General features: G+C 42.7%; 1 protein-coding gene across 4 annotated transcripts in view; it reads right to left on the bottom strand.

Annotated features, from left to right (window-relative positions):
* Window positions 1–15,721, bottom strand: part of CDH18 (cadherin 18) — a 605,089-nt gene extending 589,368 nt beyond the window's left edge. For 3 of the 4 annotated variants that reach the window (XM_083747246.1, XM_083747247.1, XM_083747251.1), the window contains exon 1: window positions 15,243–15,721. The gene's annotated coding sequence lies outside the window, so the exon portion shown is untranslated. Of the gene's footprint in view, window positions 1–15,238 lie in introns of all 4 variants that reach the window. The other variant, XM_083747250.1, reaches the window with a different exon arrangement.
* Window positions 15,722–18,061: the final 2,340 nt, after the last annotated feature.

Below are 18,061 nucleotides of genomic sequence, written 5' to 3'. Positions count from 1 at the left end.
AAAAAAAAATATTGTTATTGCTATATTGTTATTAATATGTGGCTGTTCAGCCTCTCTTAAATATCTTTCAGCTTTTGGCATCTCCCTTTTTTCTTGGTGGTGATGGTGGTGGTTGGATTAACATCTCTACCTAACCACATGCTAAGAAGCATGTGCAGGTTGCATGAAGGGGGGGACTTATAATTTCCAATACCCCCCTCCTTCATTCCCCCCCTTTACATTTTCATGTATATAGGAAGACACAGACACACACCTGTCCCCTCTTCTGGTGGAAAAGCCAGGTGAACATGGAAAAAACAGACACATTATGGGAGAACTGGCTGCCAACAATTACCACCATCAGAATCTAATCTAAGAAACAGCTCTTCCAGTATCATCCCATGTTTGTGTTTGATGCTTCTGTGTCTTTTTATTTCAGATGAGAAAGCCAGATTTAAAATGCTGACAAGGGTAATAAAAATTAATGATGGAAATGTGTGGTTTGCTGGCCCATTATGTGATTGCCTCCTACAAAACCATGGACTTCTCCAGTTAGGACTGGCACCAGAGGGAATTTAGACTGATTCATCACCCATTTTAGCTAGTGGACGGATCATTATAAATGACTTTATTGACCCATGGTTTTGTTCAGCATCATATGCTTCAGTGAACCAAGCAATCAACAGCTGCTAAATGCAAGTGAGGAGCCACAACAGCAAACACAGGTATTGAACTACCAGGTTGCTTGCAATCACTAGAGCCAGGATGATTCAAATCGCTAAGTTTCTATTTACTGGGTAAATTTTCATTTATTTATTTTTCAAATAAAAATGGCTACATCACTTGCATCCAGTTTTCATTTTCAGAGGTGGGTGGAGCCATCCAATCTGTTACTATTTGAGTTAACAGGAGTTAACTTTACCCTAATCAACATTATGTATCAGAAGGAGATAAATCACATAGATATCCGTTGTTCCATTTGCTGGATGAAGAGACAAGCCACTGGATTTTCCTTCAAGTGGTAGTAACTAGCGGAATAAAACGAAACAATGAAGCTATCATTGACTCAACACTTTTTCCTCTAGGTGCAGTTCAGTCTAGTTCAGATATTCTCCACAAAACAGTGTGCATATAAACCCCAAGGATCATGTACTCCTTGCCTTCCACCTAGGAAGTCATGTGTGAGTGGCCCTGGTGTACATGTGTAAATATGTTGTGCACAATTTTCCTGATTGCAGTTTTCTTTTCCAAATGAAGAAAGGCAGAAGAAAAGCAGAAACTGGACAAATTACACATCTGAATGTGTAGACACAAAGTCCCATGAAGGGTGCATTTGAGCGCACTATGAAGACCTATAAAATCCACCCCATCTCAGCTTTTCCAGATTTTAGAGTTTTAAATTACTGAACAGGTTTCCAGCAGCATTGTCTTAGCAATCAAATAGTCTTTGGGTTTTCAAAATATTCCATTCATAATATTCATATCAGATCACATCAGTATTCCCATCCCATCTGAGTGTTGATATTCACCAAATTTTGCACGTTAACTGTGACATATGTGACATAAAGTTACATTTTTACAGACATTTTTAATTATAGTAGGCACTGCTCATTGCAGTTTGAGGGTATATTTCAATTAGATGATATTTGTACTCGAGCTGTGATGATGTAAGTGTACGGGAAGGATCCACTCTCACATGTAAAATGGTGGTGCAGACTTCATTAAACCCAACTCCCATTTTCATTCTAAACAGCTGTTGTGAGTAAGCAACTTGTGCTAATCTGCTTTCCTCCAGATGTTTAGGACTACAACTCACAAGAGTCCTAGCTAGCACAACCATGCTGGCTGTGGCTGATATGAGTTGTAGTCCAAAAACAAATGGAGCGGTGAGGATAGATTGTGATAACATATTCACCAAAGTAAGTGAGTTAAGTGTAAATTCTGATCTAAAGGCTATGGCTTACCAAGTTCTTGGATGCCAGCTCCTGATTTTGGACAATGTGCCAGTAAGAATAGAATCTGATGAATTGGAAAGACAGAAGCAGAACTCCTATTCATTCTCCAAGGGCATAGTAACTCCAGCTGCCAGGATTGTTGTATTTGTGATGAGGTAAAGAAAGGAAGCAGATAGAAAATATGGAGGAGTCAAGTCATATAATCGGCAACATTACTCAAGGCTTCATTTTGGAAACCTGGGAGGATACTTATTTCTGAGAGAAGAGAGAAAGGCGCTGCACTCTGGTGAATAATTCCCTCCCAACTACGGAGCTTGTTCTGCCTACTTGCAATGAAACCTGGTTTTGCTTAGGAATGGAAGAGGAATCCCTTTTATCGCAATTTATACACTGAATCAGGCAGTTTTGATCCAGTCGAGTTTCACTTGCATAGGACTGTTTGCATGTTTGTACCTGCTTGTGTGAGAGATGCTCAAGTATCATGGTGGTGTTTAAAAGCAAAATTATGCACACAAAATGCATATATTATGCAGATAATACATTTTAGAAAGTGTAATTTCATTTTTATTATTATATTGTTATGAGTTTGTGGGTGCCAGACACCTCTAAAATCTGGACCCAACAAGTGTTAAAATATAAGCCAAGCTAGCTTCTTGATGAGGTAATTGCCTGGGTGATGGGCCATTAAGAGAACAAAGCAAAGAGAGTTCTTTGTGAGACAGCACATGTGTATCCCGCAAAGCACAGATAGTGAAAAGGCAGAAAACAAACAGTTTGAAGTTTGGAGCTGTGATGTGAACTAGAAGAAAGCTGGAGAGAGGATCAGAGAGCAATGTTTGATTTCTCTTTGAATCCAAGGCTTTGCCTATGGGAGAAACAAGACTCTTTGGAGGTATTAATGATGTGAACTCCTCCATCATAGGCTCAAGTTGTACATATGTGTAAATAAACCATATATCATAAAGACAGTGCAGTTTCCATTTTGCCTCATTTCCAAAAGGAACCACGAACCACAGGCAAGTGCCTGGAAAACTTGGAATCTTGTACAGTGGTACCTCAGGTTAAGTACTTAATTCATTCCGGAGGTCTGCGCTTAACCTGAAAATGTTCTTAACCTGAAGCACCAGTTTAGCTAATGGGGCCTCCCGCTGCTGCCACGCTGCCGGAGCCCGATTTCTGTTCTCAACCTGAAGCAAAGTTCTTAACCTGAAGCACTATTTCTGGGTTAGCGGAGTGTGTAACCTGAAGCATATGTAACTGAAGTGTATGTAACCTGAGGTACCACTGTACTGCTCAGAGAATGGGGCATCAATACTTATTTATATCCCATCTTTGCCCCAGACCAGGATTCAAGGCAGCTTACAGATAAAATAGAAAAAGGGAAAAAAGTGGAAAAGAGTCATTAAAATTGAATCAAACATGAACAGAATTAAAACAATATAAACAGATACATTAAAAAAACAACAGATACAGTCATACCTTGGATCCCGAACGCCCTGGAACTTGGATGTTTTTGCTCCCGAACACCGCAACCCCGGAAATTATTGTTTCAGTTTGTAAATGTTCTTTTGGAACCTGAATGTCCGACGTGGCTTCCACGGCTTCCGATTGACTGTAGGGGCTTCCTGCAACCAATCAGAAGCCACGATCTGGTTTTTGAACATTTTGGAAGTCGAACACACTTCCGGAACAGATTCCGTTCAACTTCCAAGGTACAAAACAACATCATCATAACACTAGTTTTTTCCAGTCAGTTCCTAAAGGCCTGTTGGAATAAAAAGTTCTTTGTCTGACAGTGGAAGGACAACAGGGAAGGAGCTAATCAAACTTCTCTAGGAAGCAGCCACATAATGTATTAAGAGTCTGTATGCAGCTATTTGTATTGTTGTCTGTTTATCTGCCAGTTACTTTAAGGAAGCTGAAGTTTATATGATTATTTCCTCTACTATAACAAAGAGCTGTCATTTAGTTTAGTTGAATTGTACAGATCTTTGAGAACAACCAACCACCGAATATATTTGTATACTTAAAAAAAGAAAGAAAGCATGATGTGATTTTTATTCTAACCCCTGCTATTCTTTAGGAGCATAAAGCAAGCAGTCATATATTTTAAGCATAGGATCTCATTGGCTTAGAATTGCAATTAACACTAGCTTTGCAGAGACACTGAAAACAACAACAACAAAAACTGCCTCCACATGTGTTATATCAGCAAGAGCTGCTGCAAAGGTCTTGTAAAATTGTTTCAAAGATCTTTAAGTGAGAGTGATGTTACTGTGGGATTTCTGCCCTGCCTAAAATAAGTCCTTCTCCTGCTGCTGCTTCCCTCCAACATTTAAGATATTCCACCCCTTCCACCCTTGAAACCACCAACATGGTGCCCACAGGTCCACAAGAATCTACAGAAGCTTTCTCTGGCACCCACTGGGTCCCCTTCCTCTGCTAAAATTCGCCTTGAAAGAACCATTCTACTGTAGTCAAGATAATAGGTTGCAGTATGTGCTTGACTCCAGTTTGCAAATGTGCCTATGTATCCCCAAAGGGTGGCAACCCCTGCTGCATACAATTAATTAGTAGAGCCCTGCTTCTCACATGGGCATACGTATCACCCAGTTTCTCCTCACTGTACTACTCAACACTTGTAGGAGGACTACACATTACTGACTCCACTGTCTACTGACAATCTGAATTACCGTTGTGTAATAATGAAGAGGAAAATGCAGCATTCTGGGAAAGCTTCTCAGGATTCTAGTTTTTCATTCTTATTCTTTCTTTAAAGCACTGTCAATTTAAACAGGGAAAACAGATAGAGACTCCACGTCGCTATCTGGTGACACAATGTTATATCACACATAAAAAGATAAAGGGGCCCCTGACCTTAAGTCCAGTCGTGGATGACTCTGGGGTTGCGGCGCTCATCTTGCTTTACTGGCCGAGGGAGCTGGTGTTTGTCCGCAGACAGCTTCCGGGTCATGTGGCCAGCATGACTGGCAAAACCAGAGCAGCGCAAGGAAACACCATTTACCTTCCTGCCGGAGTGGTACCTATTTATCTACTTGCACTTTGACATGCTTTCAGACTGCTAGGTTGGCAGGAGCAGGGACCGAGCAACGGGAGCTCACCTGTCGCAGGAATTCAAACCGCCGACCTTCTGATCAGCAAGCCTTAAGCTTTGTGGTTTAGACCACAGCACCACCTGCATCACCATATCGCACATACAACATATATAAATCACTTTTTCTTTACCATTCTAGATGAGTACTTGGTATGCAAAACAGAGTCTCAGGGGTGGGGGGGGGGGGATGCCTGAGGTTCCCCATCCCTGCACTAGAGATCACATGCATACCTACCATCCCCAGCTCTTAAGTTGTACTATGCTGGGTTAAAAATCTTGTTCTGCTTTCAGCAATCCCATGAACTGTCAAGGAGCCCTAAATAGCCCTGCTGCTTGCCCTTCAATGTTAGCAGAGGGCTGCAGACCAGAGAGGGAAGCACAGTGAGAGAAAGTCTCCTGCTCCCACCAACAGGTTAGAGAAATTACTGCTTGTTCTGAACCTCAAACTTTGCGATCTTTCGTGCCGCCTCCTGTGAATTTGAGAAAGCAATTCATTACCATGTGTTATCAGCAGCCAAAACAGCCCATGACCAGAAAGTTAAACTTGCATTGATTTATGCGGAAACTCTTCAATAAACTGCACAGTATATACTCCCTGATACGGTGCCTCCATAACTACCAGAATCCATGAAAAAGACCTAAGCTAAAAATAGACGGTATAAATAATTAAAGGCGTCGCAATGAGTTTGTTTTTGCAGTAAACAGCTTAATTTTCCAAAGTGCCATTTTGCCGACGGAGGACAATAAGCCCTAAGAAACGTTTTCTTGCTATCAGCTCTTCTGCAGGAACCTTTTGATGTATTTTGTACTCTACAGACCTATGTCATTAATTATTGTCCATGCACTGTTCTAGTCCAAAGCATAAGCATCGTCTTAGCTGAGCAGAAGTGTCTCTGGCTTAGCTCTAAGGACTCTGAAATTCAAGTAAAGGCAATTGTAATAGCACTATCTCTGGCTGTCTCCACAATGAGGATCACTTCCACATGGGATACAAGAAATTCACTGTATTTCGGCTACAGCCTTTAATACTTGACCAAGTACATTTTTCAAGATATAGTACATTCCCCCCACTTACAGTAATTATTGTTGCTTTGCCGATACTGCATTGTCTACCCACATGGTAAAACAAATCATTCCTACATTTTTGTTATGTGGACTGAACTTGCAGTTTTGGAAAGTCCAGGGGTTGCCACATGCAAAACTGGTCAGCGCTCCTATGTCCTATTTGGCTGGAATAGATGGGGTTCAACAACGTCTGGAAGGCCACAAGCATGGGGGCAGTTGCCCCTCTGGATGAACTATAACCCCCAGATTCCCCTCCCCCTCTTTCTTTCTTTCTTTCTTTCTTTCTTTCTTTCGCAGAATATTTCTAGCATTTGTAGAAAAGTGCAAGCACTATCACTGCCATTTGTTACATGAGAAACTCACCTGCTCCCCCTCTTCGTGTTCGTAGCCAGTGATTTAGGCACAATTAATTAAGGCTGGGATGTGGGTGGCGCTGTGGGTAAAACCTCAGTGCCTAGGGCTTGCTGATCGTATGGTCAGTGGTTCGAATTCCCACGGCGGGGGTGAGCTCCCATCTTTCGGTCCCAGCTCCTGCCCACCTAGCAGTTCGAAAGCACTCTTAAGTGCAAGTAGATAAATAGGTACCACTTTCTAGCGGGAATGTAAATGGCGTTTCCGTGTGCTGCGCTGGTGCTGGCTCGCCAGAGCAGCTTCGTCACGCTAGCCACGTGACCCGGAAGTGTTTCCGGACAGCGCTGGCCCCCGGCCTCTTAAGTGGGATGGGCACACAACCCTAGAGTCGGACACGACTGGCCCGTACGGACAGGGGTACCTTTGCCTTTACCTTTAATTAAGGCTGGAAGCATTGAATGAAGCCAAGAAATGAACTGAGGGTTTTAACAATGAGTGGAAAGACATTGTTTGGATGTCAGGTCCACCCACAGACAGTGCCAGATCTGGGGTACAAAAGGGGGCATGTACCCTGGCTGGTAGGTTAGGTAGGTGGCAAAATTGGAGAAAATTCTCCTGTAGGCCCACCATACTCAAAATGGGCAGGGGAAGGCCATTGCTCCTCTGCTTTTACATAATAATAATAATAATTTATTATTTATACCCCGCCATGCAGCTTTCAACAGAATATTAAAATACAATAATCTATTAAACATTAAAAGCTTCCCTAAACAGGGCTGCCTTCAGATAACTTCTAAAAGTCTGGTAGTTGCTGTTCTCTTTGACATCTGGTGGGAAGGCGTTCTACAGGGCAGGTGCCACTACCGAAAAGGCCCTCTGCCTGGTTCCCTGTAACTTGGCTTCTCGCAGCGAGGGAACCGCCAGAAGGCCCTCGACACTGGACCAGCTTTTATAGCAAAGAGAACATGCGAACCTCAGAACAACCTTTTTGTCCATGGATGCCTTCTCTCCAAGGCCCTGCAAAAGGTAAGCAGGAGATACCAGCAGTCACATTACCTGCCTGGCTGTAAGTCTGCCAGAACCCATGTCCACAGCTGCTCAATTGTGCAGTTGCTAGAAGTACCTCTGCCATTCCACACCCCTCCCAGGGTCGACAAGCTCCATTGACTCCTAAGGAAACATGGCAAGGGTGCTTTTGGGTGGTCTTTGACAGAGGAAGTGGTGCCCTTTTATGTGCTGTTTTACGGTACTTAGGAGCACGTTGGTCACTCTCATTGGGCCCAGGACTAGGACTGCATGTAGTGAAGGGTGTCATGGCTGAGCAGGGCTCAGGGACTTCACTGCAGCTAGAGCTGCCTTCCTCCCATCCTCTCCGAGGTGAGGCCCGCTGGTGGTGTATCCTTCACCAGTGCTGGGAGGGTCAACAGACAGCATTTGGAAAGTTTCCAAAGGCAACACTTAAAAAAAAAAAATGTCACATGGATTTCACAACCAGGAGAGTGGGGTGGCAGTACAGGTTTTTGTCCTCCATGACAAAGTTTGTAGATCCAGCACTTCCTTCAGGTGGACTGCAGGTAAACCTACTGAGAACCAACGGAGGGGGTGGCGCTGTGGTCTAAACCATGGAGCCTCTTGGGCTTGCCGATCAGAAGGTCGGCGGTTCAAATCCCTGCAACGGGGTGAACTCCCGTTGCTCTGCCCTAGCTCCTGCCAATTTAGCAATTCAAAAGCACGTCAGTGCAAGTAGATAAATAGGTACCGCTGTGGCGGGAAGGTAAATGGTGTTTCCGTGCACTCTGGTTTCCATCACAGTGTTCCGTTGCATCAGAAGCCATTTAGTCATGCTGGCCACAAGACCCGGAAAGCTGTTTGTGGACAAACGCTGGCTCCCTCGGCCTGAAAGCGAGATGAGCGCCGCAACCCCATAGTCACCTTTGACTGGACTTAACTGTCCAGGGGACTTTTACCTTTACCTTTTACCTATACCTATTGAGAACCAATGGAGGGGTAGATCTGGAACCCCAGTTTCTCTGAGGATAGATCCACCCACGTTGAGGTGGAGTCATTGCTCAGCCATCAGATGTACCAGAAGTGGCAAACCTGTTATCTGACTCTAGTTACATATGTTGATTTATTTGGAGTATTAACTCTCTGTCGCCCTGAGTTGGGAGGGATGACATGCTGGTGTCCATGTCTTCCACAGCCACTTGTGGACCTCTAGGAATGTGTACATCCAGATAATACAAAAGGCCAACTGGAATGGATCAGTAGGTAGGCATCTCATAAGAGATCCAGGAACATCAAAGACTAGAAGGAGTCTTAAGTATTTGGCATGTCAGTGGGTCTGTTGAAATCCTGTTAGGATGCTCCTCCAGTTTCATACTGAGACACATCTGAAAAATTGCTTTAGCCATCTTTAAACATTCAGTATTGCTGAATGTTTTATTTATATTTAAGCACCATGCCTCAGACTGTAAGAGATTTCATTAGCTTGTGTTTCAGAATCACTTATCTTTACCATGGAATCACTTTGCACCACTCTCCCTTGTGAAGAATTTCAGAACAATGTAAAAAGTACATAAAAGGAAATATATTTGCCAACCACTATAAAAATCATGATGTCAGGAATAAACAGAGCAGCCACATATTCAGAAGATAGCCTTTGGTAAGCAAGCCACTCTTTCTCAACTTCAGTCCCCCATCTTCAGAATGTGGAAAAGAATATTGACATATCTTACCAAGTTAATGTAAGCATTACAGTCTGAAGGAATTGTGAACACTTTAGAATGGGATATAAAAATGATAATTATTAATGTCAACCATAGCTGCAAACTTTTTCCTTTTTTTAAGGGAAATTCCCTTATTCCGAATAGGATTCCTTGCAAGAAAAGGGAAAAGTTGACAGCTATGATGACAAAAAATAAAACATTTGCACAATCCCCACTTATTCCTTGTTATAAATGATAATGTTGATCACCTAGTGATGGGAGCTTTGGTCCACACAGCAGTGACAGGAGGTGGCAGCAGTAGTGGTAGCCTGTGAGGCCTCATGGCAGTGATCGGAGGTAGCGGCAGTAACAGTGGCAGCCTGAAACAGATTTAGAGGGGCATAACCAGTTTGGTTGCACTGGGTGCAGAGCCTCACCCAGAGGTGCCACAGGGAATGCTGCAACTATGAGGTAGAATGGAAGCAGAGAGGTGAGGGTATTGCATAGGGCATCACTGAAATTTAAGATCCCAAGAAGATCCACTGTAAATGTGTGCATGGGTGGAAGCTTAACGTGCAATTGAAAAATTCCAGGCATATGCACTTAAAAAATGATTATAAAAGAAACAATTAAACGGAGAACCTGTAGTTCAGAGTTCTTCTGCCTCCCAACCTATGCCACATGCATCGATTCTGCCTTCACAAAAGCAACATTTAAATGCAGTTCATACTTATCTGCACTACTCACTTGAGGTACATCAGGAAGAATAAAAGTTCTACTCCAACAATACTGTAATATGAGAGCAGGTCTGCATAGGGGACTCAGGTGAAAATGAGAGCAGCTGTGCAGAAGAGATCCTCAACAAGTGTAGCTTGCCATGACCACTGCTCCTGCTGTAATCCCCTCTTCTGCACAACTATCAAAACGTGCAGGAACCCTGCCCTCTTTTTCACCAGGATACCCAAACGTTTGTGCATTTTGAGCCACCAAGATTTACTAAAGCAAGCCCACTGAGCTGAATACAGCCCACCAGCTGCATATAAGGATCTCAGCAAGTAATAATCCTCCATCTTTTGGTTCCTTCCTGTGATTACAAAAGTGGGGAAAGAAATGGTTGTCAAGCACCTGGCAATGGCTGCATTTAGTTTGGTGGCTTATAAAATGGGCTTATCTTAAATCATCAAGAGAACATTTTATCACAGGGAAATACTATGCAGAGGGGCGGGGGAAAGAAGCTCTTCAAAATTGTAACGTGCTAACTGAAATTTGCATTTAGCACATCGGTATTTCAAATCTTACTTGATATATTGACAAGAAAAGGAACAGCTGGTGAGGCTTCTATCCAACAATAGCTAACTCCCTGCTCACTCGTTTCTCCTGAGCAATTTCAGGGAAAGAGAGGTTGTACTTTATCAAAGCTGATGATCTCGCTTATAAGAACTACTTAGACTTACTTCAAAAATAATGTGAGCTTGATACTTCATGGGTTATCATGGCTATGGAATAACTCACAAAACAAATCAGTATTATGCCGATAGCAAGAAGCCATTTTATGCATACAGCAGAAATCCTTATACTAAGTGCAATCATTCAACGAATAGAATCCAATACATCTGTTGTTTTTCTACAGACCTTAAATTCAAGTTTAATACTGGAATTGAAGTCTAACAATAAATTATGCAATTCTCTAGTTCAAAAACCCAAGTGAAATGTGTAATTATATAATTAAACACTATCAGATGTTTTGGGCACTAGACCTGAAGAGCTATTTTACTGCCAAAACAGTTAGTACAGTGGTACCTCGGGTTAAGAACTTAATTCGTTCTGGAGGTCCGTTCTTAAGCTGAAACTGTTCTTAACCTGAGGTACCACTTTAGCCTATGGGGCCTCCTGCTCCCGCCGCACGGTTTCTGTTCTCATCCTGAAGCAAAGTTCTTAACCTGAGGTATTATTTCTGGGTTAGCGGAGTGTGTAACCTGAAGTGTCTGTAACCTGAGGTACCACTGTAATATTTATATAGTGCTTTTAAAACAACAACCAAGACTTTTGATATTGGTTCATAATCTAAAAAAGAAGAAGATAAATGTGGCATTTCCTTTGCTTTTGAATAATAATAAAAGATGGCTCCCATTCAAAGCTGACACTGCCTTTCTGCTACCAAAAAAGCATTTGAGAGCCCAGTAGGTTGGGCAGTAAATGACTGCATGGCCAGGTTGGGTCAGTGAGGGGCCCTTACAAACTCTTAAGGCCTCACCCTGTGTCCAGTCTGGCCAACTTTTTTTTGGTCCTACACTCTGATGGGAGCCAACTGACTCATGCCACAGGGTGAGACAAAGCCAGCTATGTCTTTTGGCTGGATGGTCTGGCATGGCCAAAGCACAGGAGCCAAAACAGGACATCTGGGACTGGGATAGGAAGTGAGGGACGCTTCTGTCAATCCAGGATGTCCCACTTAAAATGAGACAGTTGTTTCCCAATGAATTGGGCACAAAAATTATTTGCCTTAAACTTGTAAATCGACCTACTTAAAAGCCTAACCAGGTTATATTGCAGCTTCTTGTCTCAGTATGAATACTAAGTGACCCAAGGACTGAGGCCCATATAGGTTGAACCAATTACATCCTTTTCATTAGCTTTACATGAACTCCTGCAGTATCTTCTCTCCCCACATCTCTCAAGAGCAGATTCAAACATCTAGATGGAGCACATGTTTTGGGTCTGGCAACTCTGCTACCCAGTGTTCCTTAAATAATGATGTCAAGGACTGAATATGGTTGAGTTGTGCTGGCCTAAGACATTTAGCTGTCTGAAGTGGAGGCTGAATCATGCCTTCCTCCAGCACCAAATCCTTCTGCACCAGACATCAGTTTGTGCCTTTAACTATCCCTGCCACCAAGAACCACCTCAATCCTATTCCTCAATCAACTCCCAAACACCTTCTGATGCCAGAATTCTTATCCTATGTATGTTAAGAACGTTATGCTGTATTAAGTAACACTTCACTCCATTTTTTCAAGGAGAGATTGAGAGAGAAAGAACTAAAAATCCTAATATATTAATGTATGGTGATCCAATAACATCTGAAACAGTTTTTTTCATTATCATCAAATATCAAGGAGGACAAATATTTCTAGCTGGTTACAGTATCGCTACATTTAAAATAAGCCAATTGAAGCAGAACTTTTTAGAATCAGTAAAGCAAGGCAGAAAGGATCAATCGTATTTTTGTAACATAGCCTGCTGCGTGAATAACATAGGAAGAAAGAGCCCCCTAATGGCTCTAAGAAGTTAACTGCAGGGGAAGAAAAAAAGGATTTCTGTTCCACAACATAAAGAAAATTTGTTCCCAAACAGGCAAAGTTATTAGAATGGGGAAGTCTAAGTGAGCCCGAATGAAAACACCAGAACAAAATGCAGACTGATTATGCTCAAAGGTATAAAAGCAAAAATGGACATTTCCAAAGCATGTAAAACCAGTTTTAGATAGTTAGGGCCAACAGCAGAGAACACATGTGCTTTCAGTCATCCTTGAAAAACTCTCCAATCCATATTAGCTTTACCATACAGAAGTAAAAAGCATGCCTGATATCTTTAGTTTGTAAAAATCCTTATAGAAGCTCCTTTTTTTTTTGTTTTGTTACCCAAGTGTGCATATCATAGTGGTAATGTTTTTAGACACTGTGTATGAGTGGGAGTCAATTATATTCCCTCTGCTGCAAAGTGACATTGCTAATTATTATGAGGGATTCTTTCGCAGGCAGTGAAGAAAAAGCAAATCTCCCCAGGATAAGTAATATGTTGTCCTTAAAGAGCCCAGACACAATGACCAAGGATGCCCAATGTAGAGAGCAGAGAAATTTATGTCATGAAGCTTCACCACAGCACTTCATCTAAATGATATCCAATGCAGGAAATGTAAAAGAGAGAGACTTCACTATATTTGACATGATGTGCAGGATGCCACAACCAGTCCACCTCACGAGACAGAGACAGGAAATATTCCTCAGCCCATTTGTGTGGTATCCTCCCTTCCCCAAGGATATGTTGGTTTTAAATCGAGCCTCTTCATAATATAAACAAGGCTATTACAATCCTGCTTAAATGATGCTGATCTGTGCAACTGCATAAATGCAAAGTGGATTTCAAAAGCTTTAGCTGAAACCAGCATACATACTACATACAGGTAAGTCAGCGTTCCTCTTTCTAAAATATGACCCCAGCACACACTTAAAGCATGATCCAGCTAGCTCAGGTTTCAGTCCCACTGATTTCCATAAGATACATTAAAGCATCAAACTTTTCAATTGGGATATAAGAGTTTGGCTGGACCATGTTCCTAGAGTTTTGCTGAAACAAACAAAAAAATAGTTGTGTATTTGGTTGACAACCAATACCACAGCCTATTTGCCTGCCATTGTATATAACATGTTAAGTGTTCGGGTTGCAAGTGTTCCTTCTGTACCGATTCTTAAAATAAAACCCTTCTGTTATTGATTCCTCCAGTTCGCAGTTCAAACAGATACCTTGGTTCATCAAAGGGCTTCAGATTTTTAAAGTGCCATCTTTAGCGTGTCTGCTCAGAACAAAGTCCCACTGAGTTCAATAGGACTTACTCCTAAGTAAGTGTGTACAGAAACCACAACCCACATTTCCTTTATCACAAATAACTAAGGTGAAAATCTGGAAGTAAATGCCAGTTACCACAGTGCAATATACGTATGCCCAGCAATGGACTACGCCAGTATTTTGACACCGAATTTCATTTTAACGAAACTGGATATCAGTTAAAAATGTGTGTGTGTGTGTGTGTGTGTGTGTGTGTATACACAGAGCCTGCTGAGCTTAATCTACTGGAGGGGAGTGGGGGGATGGAATATTAATTACCGTGTGCATAAAAGCATGGTTGGCCATGTGAGACTACCTTTTAGAGTAAGAAGTCACTGTTGTGAGGGTAGCATGCTATGCAAATTGTGTTAATTGGACAACCCCCAGGAAAATTGTGGCTGAGTATGCAAATAAGCTAATCAAAAGCTCCATTATAGCAACTCCCATTTCTCTACACATAAGAAGAAATCCTAGCAATTAAACAGCATCAAAAAAACAGAACACAAAACCCTTTTGGCTGTGATCATAAGCAGCAGAATAAGCAGACTAGGTGATATTTAAAAGGTGATGCAGATCAGCACAGCTGGATTAACATAATGCAAAGCCTATTAATCTGAAGTGATGCTGCTTTAACTCTATATACACCCATCACCTACACAAACCAAAATCAAGCAGCCTCCTGATGTCCACACAGCTTACAGAGAGAATTTCCCCTCAGATCTGTGAGTTTCCAGACGGGGCTAAAGAAAGTATTTCCTTCCAATCTCGACAATTTTGCAGGTGAAGCAAAACCTGTCGTTTTCGCCCATGAGAATAGGCAATCCATTCAGAAATGGGACAAATGCTCCAGAAATTGAAGACACAAGATCATAACCTCATGGGATTCACATGCTGTCTCAGAAATATTGATCTGGTCTCTGCAGGCAGATGCATGCTAATGTTAGGGCACCATTTATTGGACCTGCCAAGCCATGTTATTTTTAGACAACCAACAACAGTTGCTTTTGCACGGGAGTTAAGTTCACAAGTGACAGATTTGTTTTAAAGCAGTTGCAAATGCCCAGAAAAAACAGCAGTAAAAAATACCCCCCCCCAAAGCAAGCTATTTGACAAGTACAGCAGGACTAGTAAAGAAGAAATAAAATCATAGAAATAAAACATCTTACCACATTGTCCACCCCCATATGCTGCTTATTTGTGGAGGGGGGGCTGTGGGGGGAGTTTGCTAGCAAAACATTTCCCAAGGAGTTAGCGGAGCATCATTTCACTATTATTGGGTTCAGGTTAAACAACCATTATTCCCTTTTACAGTTTGTTTTTTTCTCTCTTGCTATACATAGTACTTCTCTTTCTTGCTCTCCCACATACAGGCAAGCCTGTACATTTAAGGATGCAAAAATGCCAGGCTTGTACTACCTGAAGCTTAACCACATCCTAGTGATAAGGGCACATATTTAAACTTACCTTATTCAATAAGCATCTTCAGCTCTGAGGGGGCTTACTGACCCCAGGCTTGTTGTCAGTAGTGAATCTTCAATTCAAAGACACAGATTATAAGTCAAATGAACTATTTCCAAGGTCCAGTCCTATTAGCTGATTCACTGGCATACGGCTGGCATCCTCTCACGAAGGAAGAAAGCTGCACAGTAAGTTGTCCACGGAGGGAGCTAGGTAGCAGGATTATCTGGCTCCAGCAGTTACATACTGATGCCATAGTACATATTCTCTTCCTCTCTCTCTCTCTCTTGCTTCCTCGCCTCAACGCTCACTGTGCACTCAGCTCCTTCTGCTGCTGTATAATCAATCCAGCTTATTTGGATCCAACAGGCCCCCGTTTAAGCAGCCAATCAATAGGCAAGGTTCTGCTGCCGGTGGCCAGGGTCTTTTTCCAAGAGCAGCACAAAAACAGTAAGAGTTTAAAACCAGGAAATTCTTCTACTGTTACCCAATCCTCCTAGAAAGAAAGAGGGAGATAATAGGAGATGCTGCATTCAAAGCAGGATTTGTCTCTCTCAAAACACAGCGCCCAATTTCGCTCTGGCATGCGTCAGTTTAAGAAGCACAGGGCAGGTAAAAAGGTGGGAAGGTCTGCCTCTCCAGCCTGCACTACAGGCAGGACCTGTTAAAGGCTGAATGTTTTGTGCGCTGGGGTTAAAATATCCTCATGCCCTCACACACATTCAGGAGTTGCAGGACAGACGTGGAGCATTGTAATTATTCCAGTCCGAAACGCTGAAACATGCATCCCAGTTTGTCCCTCCCTTGACACTCTGCCTGTGTCCCTCCATTTCATTGTACGTGGCGGCCCCCTTACGTCGGCTACTCCTTTGCCTATCCCAGGCTCCGATTCTCAGATCTAGGGTAGTCAAATATAAGAGAGGGCAGGCCAGTGGTACCATTAATGGTTGTGTTTAAGAAAGGCTTGTCAACCAAGCTACGCAGACCTGTTTAAAATGCCCTTGTCTATACCTATATTAAGAGCCCAGGAGCCCGGCCTTCTTTTGTATCTGGCCACCTTAGCTCCTGTGGTGGAGGGGGAAGGTGACTAAAAATCAGTCCTCTTGTCAGGGAAATGTCTCCTCACTCAGCCACCTTCTCCTCCTTCAGCTGAGTTTGTCTCTTTGTCCAGTGAAGCAAACAACCCCCCTATATACATATATGAAACAAAGTCTTAAAGTAGGAAAATGTAACAGAGTGAGAGAAAAGAAACATCTTGAGGAAAATGGCAGCTAGCCTCTTTTTAACTGAACTGAACACACAGAGGGCACAGTACAAAAGCCCAGCCCACCAGATGCCAGACATTCTACTAATCAAATTAGGTCCCAGCGTTTGTTTGTTTGTTTGTTTATTACAGCTCCAAATCTTTGCTTCTGCTGTCACAATTTTGCCATCCTCTTTCCTCTCCTTCTCAGCCCAAGTAAATAGTTCGGTGTGCGGCTGAGAGAGTGGAACGAGTTTGAAAAATTTCTGTTTGACTCTAGGAAGAACTAACACAGTGTGGTGGATAACTGAGCTATGAATCAGGTGGCCCAGAATCGGAATGGCATCTCTGCCATGAACCAGATGTGTCCTTAGGAAAGCCGCTTCCTCGCTCAGCTTTCCTTCTGCAATATGGGGACACTGGCCAATCTTTCAAGAGCGTTTTAAAGGATTGCTGACATCACAGATTAAAACCATTTTAAATCCGCAAAAGCATCACGTTAGGGCTGCCATATGTCTGGGTTTCCCCAGACATGTCCTCTTTTGGGGGGATGGCAGATTTTTCTATTTTATATGAAATGTCTGGGTTTTGGGGTTTCTTAAATTATTATTTTTTAAAGGGGGGCAGCTGTGCTGGACTCTGGGGGTGGCACTAGGCCTGGTGATCCTTCCAGCAGCCTTTTCTGGCATGACCTTCCTGGGGCCACTCGGCCTCCCATTGTCCAGATAGCAGGAGGCCAGAGATAGCAAAGGAAAGAGAGAGAGAAGAAGGAAGGAGCAGGCAGGCAAGGAAGGGCTCAGCAGCAGGGAGGGGGGCGAGTGAGGGAGATGCGAGTTGTTGGGGGGCATGCCCCAAACATGCCCGTGTTTGGGGGCTTCAGAATATGGCAACCCTACACTGTGTTGCTGTTTTTCTACTGGGCAGATGAATAACTTCTGTTCCTGTTTACTTCCATGTACTACTGCCACTTGAGCCCCATGGTTTGGCCACCCTAGAAAACAAAATCTTCGGATACGTTTTGGATGTGAGGGAAGTATTGCAGGGAATTTATACAACCTGATTTGTGCACAGGAAGCAGTGCTATTGCAAGCTTAAGGGAGGGGGACAGCGTGTAACAGAAAACAGTTTTCCCCTGTTTCATATATGCAATTATACAGAAATAAGCCCCTCTCAAATTCAATAGCACTTACTACCAAGTAGTTAGGGGAGGGGTGATATTCAGTCTAACTCTGCAATCTACTGAATGTCTTCTCAGAAGTAGGCATAGAATTGCAGTCATACTGTGAATTTCATTTGAACAAATATTGTTCCATTCACACAACAGTTTTAAAAGCACCAGTGATGCTCAAAGGCATATTTGATCAAGGATATGGGCCAAATTGTCTCATCATCCTTCCCCATTTCTCAAAAGCACTACTGTACTACATTTTTCCTGTCCTTCCCTCAAAGAGTTCAGAGCAGTACATGTTGTCCTTCTCCTGCCCATCCTTGTAACAGCTCTGTGAGGTAGTTTAGCCTGAGAGATAATGTCTGGCTCAAGATTATCTAGTGAGCTGGATGGCCGAATGTGCTTTCATTGGTC

Source organism: Podarcis gaigeae, assembly GCF_964106915.1.
Source record: "Podarcis gaigeae genome assembly, chromosome: 7".
Taxonomy (NCBI): domain Eukaryota; kingdom Metazoa; phylum Chordata; class Lepidosauria; order Squamata; family Lacertidae; genus Podarcis; species Podarcis gaigeae.
Note: the sequence above shows the minus strand (reverse complement) of the source record. Positions and strands in the feature narration are given on the sequence as shown.